The following is a 14662-nucleotide window of genomic DNA, read 5'->3' as shown; positions in this document are numbered from 1 at the left end:
TTTACAAACTACAGACCAATGAATACCCTGGTTTAAATGAAGATATGGATTTATAAACTACAGGCCACTAAATACCCTGGTTTAAATGAAGATCTGGATTTATAAACTACAGACCACTAAATACCCTGGTTTAAATGAAGATATGGATTTATAAACTACAGACCACTAAATACCCTGGTTTAAATGAAGATCTGGATTTATAAACTACAGGCCACTAAATACCCTGGTGAAAATTAAGATCTGGATTTACAAACTACAGGCCACTAAGTACCCTGGTTTAAATGAAGATATGGATTTATAAACTACAGGCCACTAAATACCCTGGTTTAAATGAAGATCTGGATTTACAAACTACAGACCACTAAATACCCTGTTTTAAATGAAGATATGGATTTATAAACTACAGGACACTAAATACCCTGGTTTAAATTAAGATGTGGATTTATAAACTACAGACCACTAAATACCCTGGTTTAAATTAAGATATGGATTTATAAACTACAGACCACTAAATACCCTGGTTTAAATGAAGATATGGATTTACAAACTACAGACCACTAAATACCCTGGTTTAAATGAAGATCTGGATTTATAAACTACAGGCCACTAAATACCCTGGTTTAAATGAAGATATGGATTTATAAACTACAGGCCACTAAATACCCTGGTTTAAATGAAGATATGGATTTATAAACTACAGGCCACTAAGTACCCTGGTTTAAATGAAGATATGGATTTCTCACCCTTCCTGTAAGGTCATGATGGGTCCATTTGCTGTCATCTAGTGGACATTTTACTCAATTGCCCTCAGTGATAGTTATGTTTAACCCTGACATGTGAGGAGCTGTTCCCTGACATAATGAGGAGCTGACCCCAACCCTGACATAATGAGGAGCTGACCCCTAACCCTGGAATATGAGGAGCTGACCCCTTATTCTTGACATAATGACTTCCCTCCCAGACAACCCTGACATAGTGAGGAGCTGACCCCAACCCTGACATAATGAGGATGACCCCAACATTGATGTAATGAGGAGCTGATCCCAACACTGATGTAATGAGCTGACCCCAACCCTGATGTAGTGAGGAGCTGATCCCAACACATGTAATGAGCTGACCCCAACCCTGATGTAGTGAGGAGCTGACCCCAACCCTGATGTAGTGAGGAGCTGATCCCAACACTGATGTAGTGAGGAGCTGATCCCAACATTGATGTAGTGAGGAGCTGATCCCAACACTGATGTAGTGAGGAGCTGACCCCCACTGATGTAGTGAGGAGATGACCCCAACCCTGACGTAGTGAGGAGCTGACCCCAACCCTGACATAATGAGGAGCTGACCCCAACACTGATGTAGTGAGGAGCTGACCCCAACACTGATGTAGTGAGGAGATGACCCCAACCCTGACTAGTGAGGAGCTGACCCCAACACTGATGTAGTGAGGAGCTGACCCCAACCCTGACATAATGAGGAGCTGACCCCAACCCTGACATAATGAGGAGCTGACCCCAACCCTGAAATAATGAGGAGCTGACCCCAACCCTGGCATAGTGAGGAGCTGATCCCAACCCTGACGTAGTGAGCTGACCCCAACCCTGACATAGTGAGAAGCTGACCCCAACCCTGACATAATGAGGAGCTGACCCCAACCCTGACGTAGTGAGGAGCTGACCTCAACCCTGACATAATGAGGAGCTGACCCCAACCCTGACATAATGAGGAGCTGACCCCAACCCTGACATAATGAGGAGCTGACCCCAACCCTGATGTAGTGAGCTGACCCCAACCCTGACGTTTGACCCCAACCCTTAATGAGGAGCTGACCCCAACCCTGACATAATGAGGAGCTGAAACCCTGAAAGGAGCTGACCCCAACCCTGATGTAGTGAGGAGCTGACCCCAACCCTGAAAAAATGAGGAGCTGACCCCAACCCTGACGTAATGAGGAGCTGACCCCAACCCTGACATAATGAGGAGCTGACCCCAACCCTGACATAATGAGGAGCTGACCCCAACCCTGACGTAGTGAGGAGCTGACCCCAACCCTGACGTAATGAGGAGCTGACCCCAACCCTGACATAATGAGGAGCTGACCCCAACCCTGACATAATGAGGAGCTGACCCCAACCCTGACGTCGAGCTGACCCCAACCCTGACATAGTGAGGAGCTGACCCCAACCCTGACATAATGAGGAGCTGACCCCAACCCTGACATAATGAGGAGCTGACCCCAGCCCTGACATAATGAGGAGCTGACCCCAACCCTGACATAGTGAGGAGCTGACCCCAACCCTGACATAGTGAGGAGCTGACCCCAACCCTGACATAGTGAGGAGCTGACCCCAACCCTGACATAATGAGGAGCTGACCCCAACCCTGACGTAACCCCAACCCTGACATAGTGAGGAGCTGACCCTTTAGTGAGGAGCTGACCCCAACCCTGACATAGTGAGGAGCTGACCCCAACCCTGATTTAGTGAGCTGACCCCAACCCTGACGTAATGAGGAGCTGACCCCAACCCTGACATAATGAGGAGCTGACCCCAACCCTGACATAGTGAGGAGCTGACCCCAACCCTGACATAGTGAGGAGCTGACCCCAACCCTGACATAGTGAGGAGCTGACCCCAACCCTGACATAATGAGGAGCTGACCCCAACCCTGACGTAGCGAGCTGACCCCAACCCTGACATAGTGAGGAGCTGACCCCAACCCTGACATAATGAGGAGCTGACCCCAACCCTGACGTAGTGAGGAGCTGACCCCAACCCTGACATAATGAGGAGCTGACCCCAACCCTGACATAATGAGGAGCTGACCCCAACCCTGACGTAGTGAGGAGCTGACCCCAACCCTGACGTAATGAGGAGCTGACCCCAACCCTGACATAATGAGGAGCTGACCCCAACCCTGATTTAATGAGCTGACCCCAACCCTGACGTAATGAGGAGCTGACCCCAACCCTGACATAATGAGGAGCTGACCCCAACCCTGACATAATGAGGAGCTGACCCCAACCCTGATGTAATGAGCTGACCCCAACACTGATGTAGTGAGGAGATGACCCCAACATTGATGTAGTGAGGAGATGACCCCAACATTGATGTAGTGAGGAGATGACCCCAACATTGATGTAGTGAGGAGCTGATCCCAACACTGATGTAATGAGCTGACCCCAACCCTGATGTAGTGAGGAGCTGATCCCAACACATGTAATGAGCTGACCCCAACCCTGACATAATGAGGAGCTGACCCCAACCCTGACATAATGAGGAGCTGACCCCAACCCTGACGTAGTGAGGAGCTGACCCCAACCCTGACATAATGAGGAGCTGACCCCAACCCTGACGTAGTGAGGAGCTGACCCCAACCCTGACGTAATGAGGAGCTGACCCCAACCCTGACATAATGAGGAGCTGACCCCAACCCTGACATAATGAGGAGCTGACCCCAACCCTGACGTAGCGAGCTGACCCCAACCCTGACATAGTGAGGAGCTGACCCCAACCCTGACATAATGAGGAGCTGACCCCAACCCTGACATAATGAGGAGCTGACCCCAGCCCTGACATAATGAGGAGCTGACCCCAACCCTGACATAGTGAGGAGCTGACCCCAACCCTGACATAGTGAGGAGCTGACCCCAACCCTGACATAGTGAGGAGCTGACCCCAACCCTGACATAATGAGGAGCTGACCCCAACCCTGACGTTGACCCCAACCCTGACATAGTGAGGAGCTGACCCCAACCCTGACATAGTGAGGAGCTGACCCCAACCCTGACATAGTGAGGAGCTGACCCCAACCCTGACATAATGAGGAGCTGACCCCAACCCTGACATAATGAGGAGCTGACCCCAACCCTGACGTAGTGAGGAGCTGACCCCAACCCTGACATAGTGAGGAGCTGACCCCAACCCTGACATAATGAGGAGCTGACCCCAACCCTGATTTAGTGAGCTGACCCCAACCCTGACGTAATGAGGAGCTGACCCCAACCCTGACATAATGAGGAGCTGACCCCAACCCTGACATAGTGAGGAGCTGACCCCAACCCTGACATAGTGAGGAGCTGACCCCAACCCTGACATAGTGAGGAGCTGACCCCAACCCTGACATAGTGAGGAGCTGACCCCAACCCTGACATAATGAGGAGCTGACCCCAACCCTGACGTAGCGAGCTGACCCCAACCCTGACATAGTGAGGAGCTGACCCCAACCCTGACATAGTGAGGAGCTGACCCCAACCCTGACATAGTGAGGAGCTGACCCCAACCCTGACATAATGAGGAGCTGACCCCAACCCTGACATAATGAGGAGCTGACCCCAACCCTGACGTAGTGAGGAGCTGACCCCAACCCTGACGTAATGAGGAGCTGACCCCAACCCTGACATAATGAGGAGCTGACCCCAACCCTGATTTAGTGAGCTGACCCCAACCCTGACGTAATGAGGAGCTGACCCCAACCCTGACATAATGAGGAGCTGACCCCAACCCTGACATAATGAGGAGCTGACCCCAACCCTGACGTAGTGAGTTGACCCCAACCCTGATGTAATGAGGAGCTGACCCCAACACTGATGTAGTGAGGAGATGACCCCAACATTGATGTAGTGAGGAGATGACCCCAACATTGATGTAGTGAGGAGCTGATCCCAACACTGATGTAATGAGCTGACCCCAACCCTGATGTAGTGAGGAGCTGATCCCAACACATGTAATGAGCTGACCCCAACCCTGATGTAGTGAGGAGCTGACCCCAACCCTGATGTAGTGAGGAGCTGATCCCAACATTGATGTAGTGAGGAGCTGATCCCAACACTGATGTAGTGAGGAGCTGACCCCAACACTGATGTAGTGAGGAGCTGATCCCAACATTGATGTAGTGAGGAGCTGATCCCAACACTGATGTAGTGAGGAGCTGACCCCCACTGATGTAGTGAGGAGATGACCCCAACCCTGACGTAGTGAGGAGCTGACCCCCACTGATGTAGTGAGGAGATGACCCCAACCCTGACGTAGTGAGGAGCTGACCCCAACGCTGAATTAATGAGCTGAGTTTTACATTCCACAGTGCACAATGGCAATACAATGCCATCATGGTAATGATGTTCTCTGATTATAGTTAAAGGCATACTTCAAGATTTTGGCAATGAGCATGCTAGCAGATACACATAGACTTTCAGTCATTGCACTAACGCTAGTTAGCATTGGCTTGTAAAACTACCTCTAACTTCCTTTATAAAATGGACACAGAGAGAAAAAATGGTATCCAGTTCATTTGACTCTGGGGAGTTAATCTTGCCAACATCCCGAAGTGTCCCTTTAAACCTCATATAATTACTTTAGATTAGGATTTTCCTGGTGTTCAAAGCACTTTACATATTGCGGGGTTACTAAGAATGGACTTTTCCCTGCACTACTGATGCTTCACTACTGTTCCATGGTAGTGCTGCATGTCTGCACCACAAAAAGCATTGTGCTATTGTTTTGTGATAGGGGGTCTTCCTGAATCACCATAGACAGTGAAAGTAGCCTACAAGTATTGCTCCTGCCAGCAGCACTGAAAGCATCTGAAAACCTTGCGGTTTGTTGATTAGGCTGCTGGCATAGACTGTCTCTGAATCGGGCGGTCTTAATAGCCTTCCTGACCTTTTCCCTAAACCCCTCCGCCGCCACCCTTCCTTCTCTCTCGTTACTAACTGAATACTCACTCACACACCCCTCATATTCTGATACGACATTGGATCGAACCCGGAGCTGTAGTGACGCTTCAAGCACTGCAGTGCCTTAGACCGATGCGCCACTCGGGAGGTCCCGGTAGTTACTATTCTGATACCAAATGGTACTTCCAAATAATGTTGAATCCTTTCAGGCAAGTAACAGATAGCATTCATTGTTACCACAATGTTTCTTAGTTAATACCATGTAAATACAAGGAAGGTACCAGCTTTAACCGGGCTGTAAAATGAAGTATTAGCACAAGGCCGTTACTCCATAACAACGGGATGAAAGACTGGTCCTCAACTGGCAGCTTCATTAAATAGTTCCCGCAAAACACCAGGCTCAACGATGCTGGGCCATCTAGGCTGAGTTCCTCTGTCTAGTGTCTGTGTTCTTTGCCTAGTGTCTGTGTTCTTTGCCTATCTTAATCTTTTCTTTTTATTGGCCAGTCTGAGATTTTGGCTTTTTCTTTGAAACTCTGCCTAGAAGGCCAGCATCCCGGAGTCGCCTCTTCACAGTTGAAGTTGAGACTGGTGTTTTGCTGGTACTATTTAATGAAACTGCCAGTTGAGGACTGTTTCTCAAACTAGACACTCTAATGTACTTGTCCTCTTGCTCAGTTGTGCACCGGGGCCTCCCACTCCTCTTTATATTCTGGTTAGAGCCAGTTTGCGCTGTTCTGTGAGGGAGTAGTACAGAGCGATGTACGAGATCTTCAGTTTCTTGGCAATTTCTCACTTGGAATAGCCTTAATTTCTCAAAACAAGAATAGACTGACGAGTTTCAGAAGAAAGTTATGTGTTTCTGTCCATTTGGAGAATGTAATCGAACCCACAAATGCTAATGCTGATGATGTCAATGTAATAGTCTGGTGGCCATTTGATTAATTGTTCAGCAGTCTTATGGCTTGAGGGTAGACGCTGTTAAGGAGCCTTTTGGTCCTACACTTGGAGCTCAATGACTTGGGTGACTGGAATCTCTGACAATTTTATGAGTTTTCCTCCAACACCGCCTAATATATAGGTCCTGGTTGGCAGGAAGCTTGGCCCAAGTGATGTACTGGGCCGTACGCACTACCCTCTGTAGCTCCTTGCGGTCAGATTCTGAGAAGTTTCCATACCAGGCGTTGATGCAGCTGTAGAACGTTTTGAGGATCTGGAGACCCATGCCAAATCTTTTCGGTCTCCTGAGGGGGAATAGGTTTTGTTGTGCTCTATTCACAACTGTCTTGGTGTGTTTGGACCATGATAGTTTGTTGGTGATGTGGACACCGGGACTTGAAATTCTCGACTCGCTCCACTACATCCCCGCTGATGTTAATGGGGGCCTGTTCGGCCCGCCTTTTCCTGTAGTCCACGATCAGCTCCTTTGTCTTGCTCACATTGAGGGAGAGGTTGTTGTCCTGGCACCTCTGCCAGTTCACTGACCTCCTCCAAATATGCTGTCTCATCATTGTCTGTGATCAGGCCTACCACTGTTGTGTCATCAGCCAACTTAATGATAGTGTTGGAGTTGTGTTTGGCCACGCAGTCGTGGGTGAACAGGGAGTACAGGAGGGGACTAAGTACATACCCCTGAGGGGCCTCAGTGTTGAGGATCAGCGTGGCAGACGTGTTGTTGCCTAACCTTACCACCTGGGGGAGGCCCGTCAGGAAGTCTAGGATCCAGTTGCAGAGGTAGGTGTTTAGTCCCAGGGTCCTTAGCTTAGTGATGAGCTTTGTGGGCAATATGGTGTTGAACGCTGAGCTGTAGTCAATGAACAGCATTCTCACATAGGTGTTCCTTTTGTCCAAGTTGGAAAAGGCAGTGTGGAGTGCGATTTAGATCGCGTCATCTGTGGATCTGTTGGGGCGGTATGCGAATTGGAGTGGGTCTAGGGTATCCTAGAGGATGCTGTTGATGTGAGCCATGACCAGCCTTTCAAAGCACATCATGGCTACTGATGTGAGTGCTACGGGTCGGTAATCATTTAGGCAGGTTACCTTCACCTCCTAGGGCACAGGGACTATGGTGTCTGATTGAAACATGTAGGTATTAAAGACTCAGTCAGGGAGAGGTTTAAAATGTCAGTGAAGACACTTTCCAGTTGGTCCTCGCATGCTTTGAGTACACATCCTAGTAATCCATCTGGCCCCACGGCTTCGTGAATTTTGACCTGTTTAAAGGACTTGCTCACATCGGTTACCGAGAGCAGTATCACACAGTCAACCAGAACAGCTGGTGCTCTTATGCATGCTTCAGTGTTGCTTTCCTCGAAGTGAGCATAAAAGCTGGTCTGTTAGGCTCGTGTTGCTGTGCAGCTCGCGTCTGGGCTTCCCTTTGTAGTCCTTCATAGCTTTCAAGCCCTGCCACAACTGGCGAGCATCAGAGCTTGTGTAGTAGGATTCAATCTTAATTCTGTATTGATGCTTTGCTTGTTTGATGGTTTGTCTGAGGAAATAGCGGGATTTCTTATATGTGTCCGGATTAGAAACCCGGTTACACTCAACTGATTACAATCAGTTTTTCACAATTCCTGACATATAATCCTAGTGCAAATTCCCTGTCTTAGGTCAGTTAGGATCACCAGTTTATTTTAAGAATGTGAAATGTCAGAATAATAGTAGAGAGAATGATTTATTTCAGCTTTTATTTCTTTCATCACATTCCCAGTGGGTCAGAAGTTTACATACACACAACTAGTATTTGGTAGCATTGTCTTCAAATTGTTTAACTTGGGTCAAATTTTTTGGGTAGCCTTCCATAATCTTCCCACAATAAGTTGGGTGAATTTTGTCCCATTCCTCCTGACAGAGCTGGTGTAACTGAGTCAGGTTTGTAGGCCTCCTTGCTCGCACACACTTTTTCAGTTCTGCCCACACATTTTCTATGGGATTGAGGTCAGAGCTTTGTGATGGCCACGCCAATACCTTGACTTTGTTGTCCTTAAGCAATTTTGCCGCAACTTTGGAAGTATGCTTGGGGTCATTGTCCATTTGGAAGAACCATTTGCAACCAAGCTTTAACTTCCTGACTGATGTCTTTAGATGTTGCTTCAATATATCCACATAATTGTCCTTCTTCATGAAACCATCTATTTTGTGAAGTGCACCGGTCCTTCCTGCAGCAAAGCACCCCCACAACATGATGCTGCTACCCCCGTGCTTCACGGTTTGGATGGTGTTCTTCGGCTTGCAAGCCTCCCCCTTTTTCCTCCAAACATAACGATGGTCATTATGGCCAAACAGTTCTACTTTTGTTTCATCAGACCAGAGGACATTTCTCCGAAAAGTTTGATCTTTGTCCCCATGTGCAGTTGCAAACCGTAGTCTGGCTTTTTTATGGTGGTTTTGGAGCAGTTGCTTCTTCCTTGCTGAACGACCTTTCAGGTTACGTCGATATAGGACTAATTTTACTGTGGATATAGATACTTTTGTACCTGTTTCCTCCAGCATCTTCACAAAGTCCTTTGCTGTTGTTCTGGGATTGATTTGCACTTTTCACACCAAAGTACGTTCATCTTTAGAAGACAAAACGCGTCTCCTTCCTGAGCGCTATGACGGCTGCATGGTCCCATGGTGTTTATACTTGCGTACTATTGTTTGTACAGATGAACGTGGTACCTTCAGGTGTTTGGAAATCAGGCGTTTGCTCTGAAGGATGAAACTGACTTGTGGAGGTCTACAATTTGTTTCCTGAGTTATTGGCTGATTTCTTTGGATTTTCCCATGATGTTGTCATGCCGTTGGCCTGTTGAGGTTCATGACCCCCATAAATACCTTTCCCCCTTTCCTCTCTCTCTACTCAACAGAATGACTCTTTGAAAGTCCTTTGTTAACATTTACATTACATTACATTTAAGTCATTTAGCAGACGCTCTTATCCAGAGCGACTTACAAATTGGTGAATTCACCTTCTGACATCCAGTGGAACAGCCACTTTACAATAGTGCATCTAAATCATTAAGGGGGGGGGGGTGGTGAGAAGGATTACTTATCTTATCCTAGGTAACATAGAGAGAGTCTGAAAACATCAAAAGGGTGGGGACTAGAACCATATTTCGGTAATCCAACCAGTTGAAAATATGCGTTGATACTTAAAGAATATGATGTCAGATCAGTTGTCATCTGAGACATTATTATTGATGGTATGATGACATAAACTGTATCTTGGAAAGTCTACATATTCTAGTTATCAGATTCAGATGGAATTGTTGTGCAATTTAAATGAGATCAGAACCGCCCGCTCAAGATTCTGAGCCTGCCTGTCAGGGTTGGTCCAAAAGCCAAAGCCCCCGAAAGGGTGAACATAATATACAAGGATTTTTCAAAGCTGCTAATGAGAACCTTGACGTCCTCGTACCTGGCCGGTAGGAATTCCAGTAGAGTACACCCACCCAGGTAGTGGCAGTGCCGGCAAACACTGGCTGCAGTAACCCATAAGAAGGGAGTCGCACTCGGACAATTAAAGAGGAGGTATATTATTGTGGCCCTGGCGGCACAGAATGATCAAATGGTCTGACTGCACAGAGGTGCTTGTGAAGATGGGTCACAATGGGGGATGAGCGTGTGTGGCTGGACTCCATCTGCTCGGACTAGATATTGTTTAATCAATGTTGCATGCCTTCTCAAACAGTTAAACACATCAAGTCTTCTCTAGAGTTTGGGTCGGGGATGGAACAACTGTTGCACATTTGAATTTGTATGTGTGTGTGTGTGCATGCGTGGGGGGGGGGGTGTAGGTCGATCTATGGGTGGAAGGGGAGAGAGGAGCAGAGGTGTTTGTTTGGGAGGGGAGGTGTGGGGTGGGGTGAGTGTATGAATCCCATATATGTTGACAAACATGTAGAATTCCTACTACCGACCGTTGTTATGGGCAACAATCTTTCATAGAAGTGCTTCTATTATTGTGCCAATTATTTGTTAATTGTGGGAATAACTTAAAATATAAAGGATTTTTTTAATATACAGTGCCTTCGGAAACTACTTTCTGTATTCAGACTCCTTTACCTTTTCCACATTGTGTTACATTACAGCATTATTCTAAAATTGATTAAATTAAATGATTTGCTCAGCAATCGACACACAATACCCATTAACAACAAAGTGAAAACAGGTTTTGAGAATTTAGAAAATGTATTTTTTTTTAAAGACAGAACTAGCTTATTTATATAAGTATTCAGACCCTTCGCTATGACTCAGAATGAAGGTCAGGTGCATTCTGTTTCCATTGGTCGTCCTTGAGATGTTTCTACAACTTGATTGGAGTCATCCTGTGGTAAATTCAATTGATTGGACATGATTTGGAAAGTCTCACACCTGTCTATATACGGTCCAACAGTTGACAGTGCATTGTCAGAGCAAAAGCCAAGCCATGAGATCAATTGTCCGTAGTGCTCTGAGACAGGATTGTGTCGAGGCACCGATCTGGGGAAGGGTACCAAAACATTTCTGCATTATTGAAGTCCCCCAAGAACACTGTGGCTTCCATCATTTTTGAATGGAAGAAGTTTGGAATCACCAAGACTCTTCCTAGAGCTGGCTACCCGGCCAAACTCAGCAATTGGTGGAGAAGGACCTTGGTCAGGGATGGTGACCAAGAACCCGATGGTCACTCTGACAGAGCTCCCTGGAGTTTCTCTGTGGAGAGAAGGGAAACTATCTCTGCAGCACTCCACCAATCAGGCCTTTATGGTAGAGTGGCCAGACAGAAGCCACTCCTCAGTAAAGGGCACATGACAGCCCGCTTGGAGTTTGCCAAAAGGCACCTAAAGACTCTCAGACCATCAGAAACAAGATTCTCTGGTCTGATGAAATCAAGATTAAACTCTTTGGCCTGAATGCCAAGTGTCACATCTGGAGGAAACCTGGTACCATCCATACGGTGAAGCATGGTGGTAGCAGCATCATGCTGCTGTTTTTCAGGGACTGGGACACGAGTCAGGCAAAGATGAACGGAGAAAAGTACAGAGAGATCCTTAATGAAAACCTGCTCCAGAGTGCTCAGGACCTCAGACTGTGGTGAAGGTTCACCTTCCAACAGGACAACGGCCTGAAAATAGCTGTGCAACAACGCTCCCCGTCCAACCTGACAGAGCTCGAGAGGATCTGCAGAGAAGAATGGGAGAAACTCCCCAAATACAGGTGTGCTAAGCTTTTGGCGTCATACCCAATAAGACATGAGGCTGTAATCGCTGTCATAGGTGCTTCAACAAAGTACTGAGTAAAGGGTCTGTAAATGTGATATTTCATTTATTATTATTTTTTTAAATAAATTAGCAAACATTTCTAAAAAACAGTTTTTTGCTTTGTCATTATGGGATATTGTATGTACATTGATGAGGAACATTTTTTTATTTCATACAGTTTAGAATAAGGCTGTAACCTAACAAAACGGGGGGAAATTCAAGGGATCTGAATAGTTTCTGAAGTATACATGTTTAAATCACTAGATGCAGTAGAACCGAGGTGAAGGCGTTCCAAATGATGTTGGCTGTTATCCTGGTTCTGTACTGTAGGTGGCACCATGTGCTCTTTTTAAAGTCCTAGGATCCATGTGTGCAGGGCTGGTCAGCCTGTCACTGGAACGACAACCCAACTTGGGATGGGGGGAGGTTTTATCGGGTTATATTATGGCAAGTATAATCAAAACTTATTATATTCAGTATGGTCAGTGGTGAAATAAGTATAGCTAGTTATAATTGTAATGGCTTAGTAGAAAATAAGAAAAGAAGATCAGTCTTTATCTGGCTAAAAGAGAAGGAATATAATATCTTCTGTTTACAGGAAAATCATTATACACCATTAGACAAAGTTGTATGGAAAAAGGGCTGGGGGGGAGGTATATTCCTCCAATGCAGATCCTTTAAAAGATGATGCTTCTATGAAAATATAATGATTTAGCGAGCTTACAGTTAATACATGACTCAATTATTACGGTGGGAGATTATAATACGATACCTTAATGGACCGTAAAAGAAATCACTATATAACTATCCCCCTCAAACACTTAAGGAAATTACGAATAATATGGTTATATTAAAACTAGTGGATATATAGAGGCTTAAATATCCTGAATCCAGTAAGATATAGAGTACCAGTCAAAAGTTTGGACACACCTACTCATTCAAGGGTTTGACTTTATTTTTTACTATATTCTACAGTGTGGAATAATAGTGAAGACTGATTGGCTCAAAACTAGGAAATAACACATATGGAATCATGTAGTAACCAAAAAAGTGTTAAACAAATCAAAATATATTTCATATTTAAGATCCTTCAAAGTAGCTACCCTTTTCCTTGATGACAGCTTTGCACACTCTTAGCATTCTCTCAACCAGCTTCATGAGGTAGTCACCTGGAATGCATTTCCATTAACAGGTGTGCCTTGTTAAAAGTTCATTTGTGGAATTTCAGTTGTGTTGTGACAAGGTTAGGGGTAAAAAATACCAAGTCCATCTTATTGCAAGAACAGCTCAAATAAGCAAAGAGAAACAACAGTCCATCATTACTTTAAGACATGAAGGTCAGTATGTCAAGAACTTTGATGCAGAAAATTACATTGATAGATTGTGCCTTTATCTGCAATATTAAAGCTGGAAAAAAGCAATTGTGAATGTATATAACGTCAGGAATAAAATGATGGGGAGGGAAGGATGTACAAACAACCAAGTTCACAAAGTGAGAGTGATTAATTTAAAAGGGCATTCAAAGTGAGAGTGATTAATTTAAAGGGGCATTCAAAGTGAGAGTGATTCATTTAAAGGGGGATTAAAAGGGAGAGTGATTCATTTAAAGGGGCATTCAAATGGAGAGTGATTCATTTAAAGGGGCATTCAAATGGAGTGATTCATTTAAAGGGGCATTCAAATGGAGAGTGAATAATTTAAAGGGGCATTCAAATGGAGAGTGATTTATTTAAAGGGGCATTCAAATGGAGGGTGAATAATTTAAAGGGGCATTCGGTGCCAATTTTAGTTGCATGATTGTGTGTTGTTTATCACTTGCCTGAAGAGACAGAGGGAGGGAAAGAGAGAGAAAATGAGAGAGAAAAGAGGGATTGAGGTAACGAAAGAGGGAACAGAGAGAGTGAGGTAACTTGAGAGGGAACAGAGAGTGAGGTAATGAAAGAGGGAACAGAGAGAGCGAGGTAACTTGAGAGAGAACAGAGAGAGTGAGGTAACGAAAGAGGGAACAGAGGGAGTGAGGTAACGAAAGAGGGAACAGAGGAAGTGAGGTAACGAAAGAGGGAACAGAGGGAGTGAGGTAACGAGAGAGGGAACAGAGGGAGTGAGGGAACAGAGGGAGTGAGGTAACGAAAGAGGGAACAGAGAGAGTAAGGTAACGAAAGAGGGAACAGAGAAAGTGAGGGAACTAGGGAGGGAACAGAGGGAATGAGGTAATGAGAAAGGGAACAGAGAGAGTGAGGTAACAAGAGAGGGAACAGAGAGAGTGAGGTAACAAGGGAGGGAACAGAGAAAGTGAGGTAATGAAAAAAGGGAACAAAGAGTGTGAGTTGTTTTGTTGCGTTCCCTCCTTCACTACACAGCCTGGGCCAAGTGTGTCATCTCTGGTAGATAAAGATGTGACAGGCCTTGATCTGTGGCACAGAGGTGGACAGGGCCCATAGGTTCAGTTTAGGTGTATATGTCGGTGTTTGTGTGGGGGTGTGTGTGTATGTGTACGATCTTGTAAACTATATCATTGTACTGTTTTCAGGCACAGGCCAAGTTAACCCCATGTGCATTCATATAATGATACCATTCTTACATGAGCACACATAACTCTAACAGAGGTGATTGAATATGGCAAGTGGCTCAGCTAGGGACAGTGTGTGATGTGTGAGTCATCATATCAGACCCCAGCATGGGATGTTTCCAGGCATTGATGTCCCCAATGAACCCTGTGGCAGCAGGTGTGCTTCCTGGGCCATTGGAAGCCACTGTGGGAGAGATGACT

General features: G+C 45.8%; 1 protein-coding gene across 1 annotated transcript in view; it reads right to left on the bottom strand.

Moving 5' to 3' along the window:
* LOC135508457 (calcipressin-2-like) overlaps positions 1–14662 on the bottom strand; it is an 81889-nt gene that overhangs the window by 62943 nt on the left and 4284 nt on the right. The window lies entirely within an intron of this gene.

The sequence above is a fragment of the Oncorhynchus masou genome, chromosome 21 (assembly GCF_036934945.1).
Source record: "Oncorhynchus masou masou isolate Uvic2021 chromosome 21, UVic_Omas_1.1, whole genome shotgun sequence".
NCBI classification, from domain to species: domain Eukaryota; kingdom Metazoa; phylum Chordata; class Actinopteri; order Salmoniformes; family Salmonidae; genus Oncorhynchus; species Oncorhynchus masou.
The sequence above is the reverse complement of the archived record's forward strand: the minus strand, read 5'-3'. Positions and strand labels throughout refer to the sequence as shown.